Source organism: Hyla sarda, chromosome 8 (genome assembly GCF_029499605.1).
Source record: "Hyla sarda isolate aHylSar1 chromosome 8, aHylSar1.hap1, whole genome shotgun sequence".
Lineage (NCBI taxonomy): Eukaryota > Metazoa > Chordata > Amphibia > Anura > Hylidae > Hyla > Hyla sarda.
The window spans coordinates 122,362,180-122,377,186 of NC_079196.1; the positions used below are offsets into that span (position 1 = coordinate 122,362,180).

General features: G+C 41.1%; 2 non-coding genes and 2 pseudogenes across 2 annotated transcripts; all 4 read right to left on the reverse strand.

Annotated features, from left to right (window-relative positions):
• Positions 1–1,578: 1,578 nt before the first annotated feature.
• On the reverse strand, positions 1,579–1,770 carry LOC130289556 (U2 spliceosomal RNA). Its single transcript, XR_008847469.1, has one exon. It is a non-coding gene; the product is annotated as a U2 spliceosomal RNA (small nuclear RNA).
• Positions 1,771–6,808: 5,038 nt separating this feature from the next.
• On the reverse strand, positions 6,809–6,941 carry LOC130290134 (U2 spliceosomal RNA; annotated as a pseudogene).
• Positions 6,942–9,024: 2,083 nt separating this feature from the next.
• Positions 9,025–9,215, reverse strand: LOC130288290 (U2 spliceosomal RNA). Its single transcript, XR_008847446.1, has one exon. It is a non-coding gene; the product is annotated as a U2 spliceosomal RNA (small nuclear RNA).
• Positions 9,216–11,296: 2,081 nt separating this feature from the next.
• Positions 11,297–11,500, reverse strand: LOC130290210 (U2 spliceosomal RNA; annotated as a pseudogene).
• Positions 11,501–15,007: the final 3,507 nt, after the last annotated feature.

The window sequence follows — 15,007 nt, forward strand, 5'->3', positions numbered from 1 at the left end:
TGTCGCTGCTGTGAAGGTTCTAGGTGACATCACAAATCCCTATGGTTACATACACAACAAAGCTGGGTTGTTGTTGTTTACACTCTGCAAGGCCTGTGGAAGTGAGTGACATCATAGCACTGTAGTTCTGAGGGTTCTAGATGGATGCAACAATCTCCTGTTGCTTCTATGAAGGCCATAATAGACGACATCACCAAACAGCTCCATAGTCACATACACAGCAAAGGAGAGATGTTGTTTACACCTAGTGATGTCAGTGGTATTGAGTGACATCACAGCACAGTGCTAAGGCTCCTGGGCCTGGACACAGCAGCGGCTGCAATATCTCAACGGAGAATACGTTTATATATATGTGTGTGTGTGCGCGTATATATATATATATATATATATATATATATATATATATATATATATATATCTCCGCCGAAATCACTTTTAAACCCATTTCCACCTTTTTTTCCCTTCTCTTCCTCTTACTTTTTTTTCACGTTTTTTTTACGTTTTTCTCCTTTTCGCCTCTTTTCTGGGCGTATTATTCTTCTTTTTCTTCTTTTTTTTCGTCTAATGCATACCCCATCAGTGCAGCAATGCTTATTCAATACCGCAAGCAGATGGAGACACTGGGGGATAATTTTCTAAGGATTTATACTGATTTTTCCTGTCTGAATTTGTCGCACAGAAAGTTGCAGGCCAAATATGTGTGACATTTCTGCGACTTTAGCTTCTAGAGCATTTTTACAACATTATACATAGGTGCTGAATACATAAAAAGCGACTGTTCAGCGACAGACAAGTCGCATCGGCTGAAAGTAGGCCAGAATGTCAGTCCATGTTGGAGCAGGTTTAGATACAGTCTAAAGCATAGATCTCAAAGTCTGTGCACAGAATTTAGCAAGGGCCTCGCACCTTCTGATGCATCAGGTAGGTGCACAATAGCATAGCCTAACCCTCTGTACTTTGGTCTATATTGATGCGGGACATAGACAGCCAGCTGATGACCAATCCATTAGTGCAATGGATGGCTGGAAGCATTTGTCTTTGCCTTTGCAATACCACAGAAGCAATGCATGGTCAATGTACAGCAATGACACACCTGTGTGAACAGCCAGGAGACCCCCCCCCCCATGTTATGTTACATAGTTACATAGTTAGTACGGTCGAAAAAAGACATATGTCCATCAAGTTCAACCAGGGAATTAAGGGGTAGGGGTGTGGCGCGATATTGGGGAAGGGATGAGATTTTATATTTCTTCATAAGCATTAATCTTATTTTGTCAATTAGGAACATTCAGCACCCACCCGCTATCAAGGCAGCTGCCTATCATGTCATGCCCTACCTGCACAGGTGTGCTGGCTACTCAAATGATCCAATTAAGGAGGCCATTTAGTCAGCAGCAGCAGAAGTCCTGTGCCTGGACGCTCCAACAGCGGCCAGACACAAGCAGAAGCAGAAGCAGCAGAAGCACCACCTTTTGTTTTTTGGCTGCAGCAGCAGCAAGGCCCACAGGGCTGGCTAGCTGGCTAGCCAGCAAGCAGGTAGCAATGAAAGTAGGAATCTTTCTTTTTAACCCTGTAAGGGGGTGGTGCACTGTACCCGAAGATACTGCCATATCGGGTCAATGCATAGGGCGACGGAAGCAAGCTTCGAAATCGGCCCCCGTTCTCAAAAATCCATTTAATATATGGTCCCCAGATAGGGGACGTATCAGATATTAAACTGATAAGAACAGATTTTTTTTTTAACTTGACTACCCTTACGGGCGCAACTTTATTAAATATTAAATAATGTTAACAAAGTTGTGCAAATATGTCAATAAATACAGTTACATATAAATAACATATTTACAACATATTAAAACATAAAATGGGCACTTGGTGGCTTTACAAGATAGAATTCCATTCTTTTAAAAACCATTTTCTAGATAAAAGCGGAAATCTCTTCTTGTCTAAAAGATAGTACTGGTACATTTCATAAAAACAGATAGATAAAATGTCCTTCACAGATAAAACCTCATGCTTGAACAATAAAATATTCCTGGCCTTCCACAGAGCTGCCTTCACACAGTTTATGATCTTCCATGCAATAGTCTCTTGAGTCCGTGTTGGGCATTCCAGGCAACCATAAAAAACCACTGCAATATTTAAGTCTTTTAGTCCAGTTATCCTTTTTACCAGAGGGAGTATCTTTGTCCATATTTTCTGCGAGTAAAAACAAGTCCATATTAGATGGTGCACGGTCTCCTCTTGTCGGCATCCCTCCCTCGGGCAGGTTGCAGAGTTGGATAATCCTCTTCGGTGCTGGAATGCCCGGCATGGAAGACACTCGTGTGCGCAGCTCCAGGCCAGGTCCTTCTGTGAATTAAAAAGATAATTAATACTCAACATCTTCCAAATCTGTATACACTTCTGTTCGTTAAAATTTTTGATGGGAGTCACGGTACTGGTTTCTTTTATTTCCTTTAGTAGTTTTTTGCTATTGCACAGATCCTGAACACTTTTACCTTTAAAATTATATAAGTTTAAAATTTTTCCTAAAATCATGTATTGAGGGGGTAAATTCAAAGAATAAGGGCAACTTAAAACTGTAGAAAACCAGCCGTTCCTCCGCATAAAATAACCAGTATTAAAACGAACAAAATAAGACCAGTAGCTATCTTTAAAAACAGTAGTAAAACACATGCTGAAAAACTTTATTAAAAGGAAAGCTTTAAAATCTGGAAAATCCTTACCGCCCCTGGAGTTCGGTTTTATCACAATTTGTCTCTTTAATTTTTCGCTCTTAGAACTCCAAAAGAAAGTAAAACAAGCTTTTGTTATTTTCTTTAGAACCATTTCGGGGGGTGGGAAAACCAGACTTAAATACAATAAAATAGGTAAAAGCACCATTTTTGTAATTAAAACCTTCCCTTCCATTGTAAGTTCTCGCATGTTCCACATACATATTTTCTTATTTATTTTTTGAGCCACCAAGTCCCAGCTATTAAAACCATTATTAGACTCGTCAAAGGAGACACCTAAAATCTGCACCGACTCAGACACAGGGACGGGCACATCATACAAAGGCATTCCGCCTATGTTTAAAATGTTACTTTTGTTAAAATTGACTTTAAAACCGGAGGCACAATTAAAATATTGAATCTGTTTTAGCGTCTTCTGAAGCGATGGGGTGTCCCTGCAAAACACTGCAACATCGTCCATGTACCCCACTACCTTCGCTTCTAGTCCCCCTCCTCCTGGCAGGGGGACTCCATGGATCTGCTTATCCTTTTGTATTGTACATAAAAGAGGCTCTATTGCGCAAATGAAGAGTAGTGGGGACAAGGGACACCCCTGCTTCACTCCGGAATTTAAAATCACGCCCTGTGTCTTAAAACCATTTACTAAAATTTTACTAGTACAGTTATCATAAAAAGCTCTAAGAGACAATAAAAAGCCATCAGGTATACCCATTTTCTCTAAAACCTTAAAAAAATAAAAATGTGACACCCTGTCGAAAGCTTTTTCAAAATCTATGGATAAAACCGCCAGCTTTCCTTTTCTTAATTTGGTGTCGCTAATTACATCCTTTAAAAGGTTTAGGTTCTCCCATAAACTCCTCCCAGGCACCCCACAGACTTGGTTTGTATGAATTATTTTATGGATTACGTTCTTTAAGCCGTTAGCACACAGTTTCGCCATTATTTTATAGTCGCAGTTCAGAAGGGTGATTGGTCTCCAGTTTTTGAGTTCCGACCGGTCTCCCTTTTTGAATAGCAGGGAGACATCACCCTTCTTCCATGAGCCTGGGAGGATTTTAGACTTAAAGACTTCCGTAAAAAGGGAGAACAAATCTTCTTTTAAAATACCATAAAAAGTAACATAAAATTCAATGGGTATACCATCCGGCCCAGGCACTTTACCTGTTTTAAAACTCTTGACGGTCTCTAAAATCTCCTGCTCTGAAATATTCTGCAATAAAAAAGACTGTGAGACAGGATCTAAAAAAATGGTGATCTCCTTTAACGAGTCATTCATAAAACATTCATCAATGTGTTTTACATTAAAAAGATCCGCATAAAACTCTTGCACCTTTTTTAAAATACCCTGTACATCATTCACTCCTTCAATGTTTTCTATTATCCTTCTATTTTCATGTATTTTCTTAAAAAAATACCTGGAGCAGGTCTCGTTTTCCTCAAGATGCTGTATTCGAGACCTAAAGATAATTTCTTTTCCTTTCTGCTCCAGGCACTTAGTTATTTCTTTTTTAAGATCATGTACCTCCTTCTCCACCTCCATCCCATGTGCTCTGAATTTGTACAGGGTTTGCAGACGAGTATTTAGGATATTATAAAATTCACGTTTTTCTTTAGCTTTCCTAACCCCAACACGGATAAAAAATTCTTTTATTTTTAGTTTCATTTTTTCCCACCAGATACTGGTGGGAGTGTTGGGGTCTTTTACTCGTCTGCATTCCTTGTAAAAGGTGATAAAATCTGATAAAACCTGCGGATCTTCTAAAAGGGACACGTTTAACTTCCAGGCATTCCTACCAGTTCTCCTTTTAAAATCACTTTTAACTTTAAAATACAATAATTTATGGTCAGAAAAAACATTGGTAAAAAGATCACAGTTAAAAGGCAGTACTTGATAAGAACAAAAAATAAAATCTATCCTGGAGCTACAGCTTGCATTGCTCCAGGTAACACCGTCTTCCTCTGGTACGTTAAAATTACATTTTTTAAAAACATCAGTGAGATTAAAATCTAAAATCAAGTTTTTTAACATAAAAGACGTCTTATCATAGTTCCTACTCACTGCGTTCGAAAAACGGCGTTCTCCCCTTAAAATACAATTAAAATCACCTGATAAAACAAGAGGACTAGAATTGTTAATAAAAAGGGGTAAAATCTCCAACATTTTTATTCTTTCATTCTTATCAGGAGAACCATAAAAATTTAAAAACTGCCATTTAATACCATTAATAAAAGCGCTGACCAATAAAATTCTGCCTGGTAAAATTTCGTTAAAACTCTCAATTAAAACGTTCCCTTTAAAAAGTATGGCGACCCCTGCTGATCTGGACTCATTTGATCCAGACCAGACTGATGGACCGTGCACCCAATCATCTTCATATTCTTTATAATTTAATCTGTGCGGGATGCCACATTCCTGCAGGAAAAGGACGGAAGCAGCAAAAACCGACAAGTAATTAAATAGGGCAACCCTTCTTACTCTGGCGCTCACACTTCTCACGTTCAAGGACAGACCGGACAACTCAGCCATGGGAATGTACAAGAAAACGTCTTACACCTCTGATTCCCCCTCCGAAGCCTCATACCCCCCAAAATCTGACTCAACTGTACGCATAGAGGAAGCAGGAGAGGAGGCACCATCACTCAGCCGACCCCCCTCCTCCATCATGATTGAGGCATAGTTGTTCTCGGGCATCCTGGCAATCAGGGCTCCAGACTCATTGGGTTCTTCCACCTCTTGCCCCTCCATAGGGGTCGGGTGTTCACTTAGTTCCGTCTCTGGTACCTCAGAGACGGTCACCCCTGAAACCTCCTCCTGGCAGGGAGGAGGGGGGGTATCCCCTATGGGGACCTGTGGAGGAACGTCACTTGGGTTCCCTGCATCCGCAGGTACTTCCATCGGCTCCCCCTGGACCGCCTCCGAATAGAGTCTTCTGGAGCCCCTCCGCCTTTTAACCTTCACCTCTCCACCCGGATCATCGCTCTCAGGGGGACCCTGAGCCAGAGGTTGCTGAGGAGCGGATTCGGCCGCCGTCCGCTCCTCTCTTAACCCAGCATGCTCCTGGGGGCCAGTTTTTTCACCACTTGCACGTTTTTTGGCCATCCTCTGCTCTTTAGGGTCCCCTCCTTTTGCCTGAGGGGGGTCTTTCTCCTTCTCCATCTCACCGCTTACCTCTTGTGGGGGGGTAATCACTGGCTCTGCTTGCCTCGGCTGGTGTCCCGGTTGCTGTCCTTGCTGCCTCCAGGGTTGCCACTGCTGCTCCGTCCTATGTCTGTGGGGACAAGAGGAGAAAAGGTGACCGAATTGTTGACAGAAATTGCACCTCCCTCCTCTTGTGCATTTCTCTGTCTCGTGCTGTGTGCTACCACATTTTTTGCATGTACTTTCACAGTTTTCTTTTGTGTGTCCATATCTGTGACACTTCCTGCAGTAGCTTGGCATCCCCGCATAAAAGAGGTCGCCACACATATTATTTATTTTAAAACGAGCTGGTGGTAGTTGTATTCCCCCTGGCAATCTGTCATCTTTTTTGCATGTAACCTGAAATCTCCACTTAGATGTCCAGATGCCACAGCTGTTCATGATTTTTCCTCTGCACTCAACCTTACTAAAATAGACTTGTAAAAACAACTCAACATCGTGTAGGTTGGCGAAAGGGGAATACATCTTTACTACCACCAGCTTAATATCGTCTAGAACGTGCTCAATAATCCGGACACCCTGAAGCTTCTTGTCTTTACTCGCAGCAGCTCTGGTAACAAAATCTCTGTGGATGCCATTTTGTGTGAATGTCACATCAAAAATTTTACGCTTCGGGTAGTCCTGGATTGCCAATATCTCGCCCTTCTGTATTCCGAAAACTCCTCCGAGCACGTCCTCTACTACGAATTTCAAATCGTCCGCCCTTTTGGTATCATCCGTGAGAATGACTCTCACGGTGTTTTTGATCCTTGCGTATGCCGGCACAGAACCTGGATCCGGATCATCATCCATGGTTCTAACCTCTCTCCACCCGAAGGTCTTGAGAGGCGATCGCTACTCGTTACCCTGGGACTAGGCCCTCTCCCCAATAGCAACAAGTGGGTGAAGCCCAGGCAATAAACCTGGGCGATCCCACAAGGCCGAGGAGAGGGGTACCCGAGTACCTTCTGACCAGATCTCCTGTATTACTACACTTGATCTTAGCCAAAAGGCCGAGAAGCGATAACCGTGAAAGGGGCGGGCCCAACAAGGTCCCCTTCATGGGCACTATCACTGCTTGCTGTCAGGGAGGCTGCCAGACAATTTTCCATGCACACTCTGGGCTGGGGGGCAGTCAACCACCAGTACACACAGCAGAACCTAAACCCATACCATTATTGCTAAGCAGCAAGACAGGGGCCCATTGCACTCCCACGGGGCCTTTTTAAATGCAATCCATAACCCGGATTTGCCAGGAACCCTTCTTACTCCTCCTACTTGCATGTGACACTGGGCTTAGGATCTGCATAGGAAACACACACACAAGCACACACCTACCTTTGTTGCCTGCAGATGCCTCCTTGGCTGTCCCCAAACGGTATCAAACCAACACCCACGGGAAGCTGTAAGCATAGAGGACATGCCTGCACCCCATTGGACTTACCTGTGTGGGTTAAATCCGGGTTATTTGACAACCTATGGCGGTGATGGTTCTGCTCAGGCAGAGCAGTGCTGATGCTCCTCATAAAGCTGTCGCTGCTGTGAAGGTTCTAGGTGACATCACAAATCCCTATGGTTACATACACAACAAAGCTGGGTTGTTGTTGTTTACACTCTGCAAGGCCTGTGGAAGTGAGTGACATCATAGCACTGTAGTTCTGAGGGTTCTAGATGGATGCAACAATCTCCTGTTGCTTCTATGAAGGCCATAATAGACGACATCACCAAACAGCTCCATAGTCACATACACAGCAAAGGAGAGATGTTGTTTACACCTAGTGATGTCAGTGGTATTGAGTGACATCACAGCACAGTGCTAAGGCTCCTGGGCCTGGACACAGCAGCGGCTGCAATATCTCAACGGAGAATACGTTTATATATATGTGTGTGTGTGCGCGTATATATATATATATATATATATATATATATATATATATATATATATTTCTCCGCCGAAATCACTTTTAAACCCATTTCCACCTTTTTTTCCCTTCTCTTCCTCTTACTTTTTTTTCACGTTTTTTTACGTTTTTCTCCTTTTCGCCTCTTTTCTGGGCGTATTATTCTTCTTTTTCTTCTTTTTTTTCGTCTAATGCATACCCCATCAGTGCAGCAATGCTTATTCAATACCGCCAGCAGATGGAGACACTGGGGGATAATTTTCTAAGGATTTATACTGATTTTTCCTGTCTGAATTTGTCGCACAGAAAGTTGCAGGCCAAATATGTGTGACATTTCTGCGACTTTAGCTTCTAGAGCATTTTTACAACATTATACATAGGTGCTGAATACATAAAAAGCGACTGTTCAGCAACAGACAACTCGCATCGGCTGAAAGTAGGCCAGAATGTCAGTCCATGTTGGAGCAGGTTTAGATACAGTCTAAAGCATAGATCTCAAAGTCTGTGCACAGAATTTAGCAAGGGCCTCGCACCTTCTGATGCATCAGGTAGGTGCACAATAGCATAGCCTAACCCTCTGTACTTTGGTCTATATTGATGCGGGACATAGACAGCCAGCTGATGACCAATCCATTAGTGCAATGGATGGCTGGAAGCATTTGTCTTTGCCTTTGCAATACCACAGAAGCAATGCATGGTCAATGTACAGCAATGACACACCTGTGTGAACAGCCAGGAGACCCCCCCCCCATGTTATGTTACATAGTTACATAGTTAGTACGGTCGAAAAAAGACATATGTCCATCAAGTTCAACCAGGGAATTAAGGGGTAGGGGTGTGGCGCGATATTGGGGAAGGGATGAGATTTTATATTTCTTCATAAGCATTAATCTTATTTTGTCAATTAGGAACATTCAGCACCCACCCGCTATCAAGGCAGCTGCCTATCATGTCATGCCCTACCTGCACAGGTGTGCTGGCTACTCAAATGATCCAATTAAGGAGGCCATTTAGTCAGCAGCAGCAGAAGTCCTGTGCCTGGACGCTCCAACAGCGGCCAGACACAAGCAGAAGCAGAAGCAGCAGAAGCAGCACCACCTTTTGTTTTTTGGCTGCAGCAGCAGCAAGGCCCACAGGGCTGGCTAGCTGGCTAGCCAGCAAGCAGGTAGCAATGAAAGTAGGAATCTTTCTTTTTAACCCTGTAAGGGGGTGGTGCACTGTACCCGAAGATACTGCCATATCGGGTCAATGCATAGGGCGACGGAAGCAAGCTTCGAAATCGGCCCCCGTTCTCAAAAATCCATTTAATATATGGTCCCCAGATAGGGGACGTATCAGATATTAAACTGATAAGAACAGATAGTACACTTGATCTTAGCCAAAAGGCCGAGAAGCGATAACCGTGAAAGGGGCGGGCCCAACAAGGTCCCCTTCATGGGCACTATCACTGCTTGCTGTCAGGGAGGCTGCCAGACAATTTTCCATGCACACTCTGGGCTGGGGGGCAGTCAACCACCAGTACACACAGCAGAACCTAAACCCATACCATTATTGCTAAGCAGCAAGACAGGGGCCCATTGCACTCCCACGGGGCCTTTTTAAATGCAATCCATAACCCGGATTTGCCAGGAACCCTTCTTACTCCTCCTACTTGCATGTGACACTGGGCTTAGGATCTGCATAGGAAACACACACACAAGCACACACCTACCTTTGTTGCCTGCAGATGCCTCCTTGGCTGTCCCCAAACGGTATCAAACCAACACCCACGGGAAGCTGTAAGCATAGAGGACATGCCTGCACCCCATTGGACTTACCTGTGTGGGTTAAATCCGGGTTATTTGACAACCTATGGCGGTGATGGTTCTGCTCAGGCAGAGCAGTGCTGATGCTCCTCATAAAGCTGTCGCTGCTGTGAAGGTTCTAGGTGACATCACAAATCCCTATGGTTACATACACAACAAAGCTGGGTTGTTGTTGTTTACACTCTGCAAGGCCTGTGGAAGTGAGTGACATCATAGCACTGTAGTTCTGAGGGTTCTAGATGGATGCAACAATCTCCTGTTGCTTCTATGAAGGCCATAATAGACGACATCACCAAACAGCTCCATAGTCACATACACAGCAAAGGAGAGATGTTGTTTACACCTAGTGATGTCAGTGGTATTGAGTGACATCACAGCACAGTGCTAAGGCTCCTGGGCCTGGACACAGCAGCGGCTGCAATATCTCAACGGAGAATACGTTTATATATATGTGTGTGTGTGCGCGTATATATATATATATATATATATATATATATATATATATTTCTCCGCCAAAATCACTTTTAAACCCATTTCCACCTTTTTTTCCCTTCTCTTCCTCTTACTTTTTTTTCACGTTTTTTTACGTTTTTCTCCTTTTCGCCTCTTTTCTGGGCGTATTATTCTTCTTTTTCTTCTTTTTTTTTGTCTAATGCATACCCCATCAGTGCAGCAATGCTTATTCAATACCCCCAGCAGATGGTGACACTGGGGGATAATTTTCTAAGGATTTATACTGATTTTTCCTGTCTGAATTTGTCGCACAGAAAGTTGCAGGCCAAATATGTGTGACATTTCTGCGACTTTAGCTTCTAGAGCATTTTTACAACATTATACATAGGTGCTGAATACATAAAAAGCGACTGTTCAGCGACAGACAAGTCGCATCGGCTGAAAGTAGGCCAGAATGTCAGTCCATGTTGGAGCAGGTTTAGATACAGTCTAAAGCATAGATCTCAAAGTCTGTGCACAGAATTTAGCAAGGGCCTCGCACCTTCTGATGCATCAGGTAGGTGCACAATAGCATAGCCTAACCCTCTGTACTTTGGTCTATATTGATGCGGGACATAGACAGCCAGCTGATGACCAATCCATTAGTGCAATGGATGGCTGGAAGCATTTGTCTTTGCCTTTGCAATACCACAGAAGCAATGCATGGTCAATGTACAGCAATGACACACCTGTGTGAACAGCCAGGAGACCCCCCCCCCATGTTATGTTACATAGTTACATAGTTAGTACGGTCGAAAAAAGACATATGTCCATCAAGTTCAACCAGGGAATTAAGGGGTAGGGGTGTGGCGCGATATTGGGGAAGGGATGAGATTTTATATTTCTTCATAAGCATTAATCTTATTTTGTCAATTAGGAACATTCAGCACCCACCCGCTATCAAGGCAGCTGCCTATCATGTCATGCCCTACCTGCACAGGTGTGCTGGCTACTCAAATGATCCAATTAAGGAGGCCATTTAGTCAGCAGCAGCAGAAGTCCTGTGCCTGGACGCTCCAACAGCGGCCAGACACAAGCAGAAGCAGAAGCAGCAGAAGCAGCAGCAGCACCACCGTTTGTTTTTTGGCTGCAGCAGCAGCAAGGCCCACAGGGCTGGCTAGCTGGCTAGCCAGCAAGCAGGTAGCAATGAAAGTAGGAATCTTTCTTTTTAACCCTGTAAGGGGGTGGTGCACTGTACCCGAAGATACTGCCATATCGGGTCAATGCATAGGGCGACGGAAGCAAGCTTCGAAATCGGCCCCCGTTCTCAAAAATCCATTTAATATATGGTCCCCAGATAGGGGACGTATCAGATATTAAACTGATAAGAACAGATTTTTTTTTTTTTTTTTTTTTTTTTTTTTACATTTTTATTGAAAAAACTCAAAAACTTAAATACATCACAAAAAATGTTTACAATACATCAAATACTGTTTTCCATAAATGTAAATTCCACATAGCTAATGCTTTTTTCTGCCCATATCTCTTTTTATCAATTAAATAGTACAAGTAAACTTCACTGTATATCATCTTCAAACATTCTTTTTCACAAATAAAATCTCTTTTGAAGACAAGGATATTACGAACTTTCCATAATACATTTTTTGTACAGTTGATAAAAATCCACAAAATTCTCTCTTTTTCTTTCGTAACTCCATCACTTTTGCCATATAAAACAACTTCATGATTTAAAACTTTTAGACCTGTTAGGAATTTCAATAAAGAACCAATTAGTCTAAAAACCTTTTGTGCAAAATAACAATTCCAGAAAAGGTGCAAAACAGTTTCATCTATATTGCAATTATCCCGGGGACAGACACATACAGCATTTAGACCTCTTCTATATTGGAAAAATCTTACCGGAAGACACTCATGGATAATCATCCATGCTAAATCCTTGTGCTCATTAAAAGGATATGGCTCGTTTACCTTTTTCCATATTTGTACACACCTATTATAAGAAAAATTAGAGACCATACATATTTCTTCTTGCAAATTTAACTGTACTTCTATCTTGCGAGCATCCCTCAAGGTTAACAAGTCAAAGTCTTTAAGGTTATACATACGTATAATTTTTTCTAAGATGGCATAATGTTTAGGCGGAGTTAAAAGTACAGGAGAAGATAATGATAAAAACACCCATTCTCTTTTTCTAAAAATATGTCCCGCAGAGTACTTTAAAAAACAGGACCATACACTTTTCATAAAAAGTCCCCTAAAACACCAACTAAAAAACCTTAAGTATAAAAATTTTCTAATACAGGGAACCTGTTTTCCTCCATTTTTTTGTGACTTATACATAGTATCTCTTTTTAATTTTTCTGCTTTAGAACTCCATAGAAACTCAAAGAGAATCCTCTGAAGTTGCCTAGACATAAGTTCATTAGGAGGATAAATCATATTTAAATAGAGCATAATGGGTATTAGCATAGCCTTAATCACCAAAATTTTACCTTCTAAGGATAATTTCCTAAGGGACCAAAAGTCTACCTTTTTCTTTACCTTTTCTTTTACCATTAGCCAACTTTCCTCACCATTGTTATTTTTATCAAAGATGACTCCAAGGATTTTTATTTTTTCTGACTGTAATTTTAGGTTTGGTATTTGCACGTTTTCCCATTTACCTATATAAAAACAGTCACATTTAGATAAATTAAGTTTAAAAGCAGAAGCTTTACAAAAGAAATCAGTAACATCAACAACTCTTTGTAAAGAGAAGGCACTCTCACAAAAAACATTAATATCATCCATATAGCCACACACTTTAAGGGTGGCATTATTACCTCCAGGAACTGGCACTCCTTTTATTATTTTATCATTCCTTATTAAGTTTAACAGAGGTTCTATTGCACATATAAACAGTATAGGAGACAGAGGGCAGCCTTGCTTTACCCCTGATGATAAATTAATAAAATCTGTAAGGAAACCATTTATTAAAATCCTGCTAAAAGAACCTTTATATAAGAGAGCAATTTGCTTAATAAATATGTTAGGAAAACCCATGCGTTGTAAAACCATCCATAAAAAACAATGTGATACTCTATCGAACGCTTTATGAAAATCTAGAGATAGAATGGCTAGATTTTGATTCCGCTCTTGCTGATACCATATGACGTCCCTAATAGCATTTAAAGGTTCAGCTACACTCCTTCCTGGGACACCACATACCTGATCCACATGGATGACCTTGTACAAAAACGGCTTCATTCTGTTAACAAAAATTTTTGACATAATCTTATAATCAACATTAAGAAGCGTAATTGGTCTCCAATTTTCTAAGCTGTTCCTATCCCCCTTTTTGGGGATCAGAGACACTATACCACTCCTCCAAGATAAAGGTAGAACATCAGAATTAAAAGCCTCCTTAAAAATATTAAGCAAATCATCTTTAAAAATCTCCCAAAAGGTTTTATAAAACTCTACAGGAAGTCCATCAGAACCTGGTGTTTTACCTGTGGATAAACTTTTAGCAGCAATTTCTAATTCTTGGCATCTTACTTCTGTGCAAAGTGCATCTTGGTCCTCCTTACTTAAACCACAATCTAAAGTGCTTAGGAGAAAATTAGCAGCAGATATATCAATGGGTTTCTCATTAAACAGATCTTGATAAAAGGATTTAGCTTTGGATAACATTCCTACATTAGTAGTTTCATCCTCAATGTTAATCATTAACTTTTTTGTTTCCATTACCTTTTTAAAAAAGAATCTTGTACACTTTTCATCCTTCTCTTTACATTCAACTTTGGAGTTAAAAATTATTTCTTTCCCTTTGTTAGTTATAGCCTTCTGAATATCACTTTTAACACTTAAAATCAGATCGTCTACATATACACCCAGCTCTTTGAGTTGATAATAGGTTTGTAGTTTTGTGTTAAGATCTCTATACCATTTCAATTTCTCTTTTGTTTTTTTAACACCCATCTTAATAAAATACTCTTTAAATTTTACCTTGCAGAATTCCCACCATGCTAAAAGAGAATTAAAATTAGTCCTTGAGTTCTGCAATTTTTTAAAAAGATAGATAAAATTACATTTAATTTCTTCATCTTCAAGCAAAGAGACATTCAGACGCCAGACTCCTTTGGCTCTGCAAACCCCATCAAACTTACATGTAGCAGATAAAATCTTATGATCTGAAAAAAAGGTAGAAGTCAATTGCATATTCCCATAAAATGCAAATCCAGAAGCAAAAATATAATCAATCCTTGACATATAAAGGCTATTCCCCCAGGTATACCCAGGGTCATTAGGGAAAGAGGTTCTCCACAAATCTTTTAAATTAAAATCAACTATAAAATCCTTTAGTTGTTTTTCAGTCTTATCTTTCCTTTGTTCAGATCCTCCAGCCCGCTCCTCTCCTGCCATTATACAATTAAAATCACCAGCGATGATAAGCGGGGATGAACCCGGTAAATAAAACTGAATTTTCTCTAATAAATCAGATCTTTCATCCTTATCTGGAGAGGCATATACATTTAAAAGTCTCATATTCATGTCATTATAAATAATATGAACGAGCAGGGCTCTACCGGTACAATGTCTGTGAAGGAGGTAACTTTATACTCACTGCTCTTGAACAGTATGCCAACACCAGTCACTTTCCTCTCATTATCCCCTGACCACACAGACGGGCCAAGAGTCCATTCAGATCTCAAAGATGAATAATTGATATCATAATCAAAGGCACATTCCTGTAAAAATAAAATGTCTGTAGGCAAAGAAGACAAGAAAGAAAATAAAGCAGCCCTCCTCTCTGGGCTCTTCAAACTCCTCACATTGAAGGAGGAGATATTAACACTTGGTAGCTCCTGGGTCATTCATTATCCTCAGACAAAGAACCCCAATCTGTAGGTGGTGACACAAATTCCTCAATATTAACAGGGTCGGATGCTG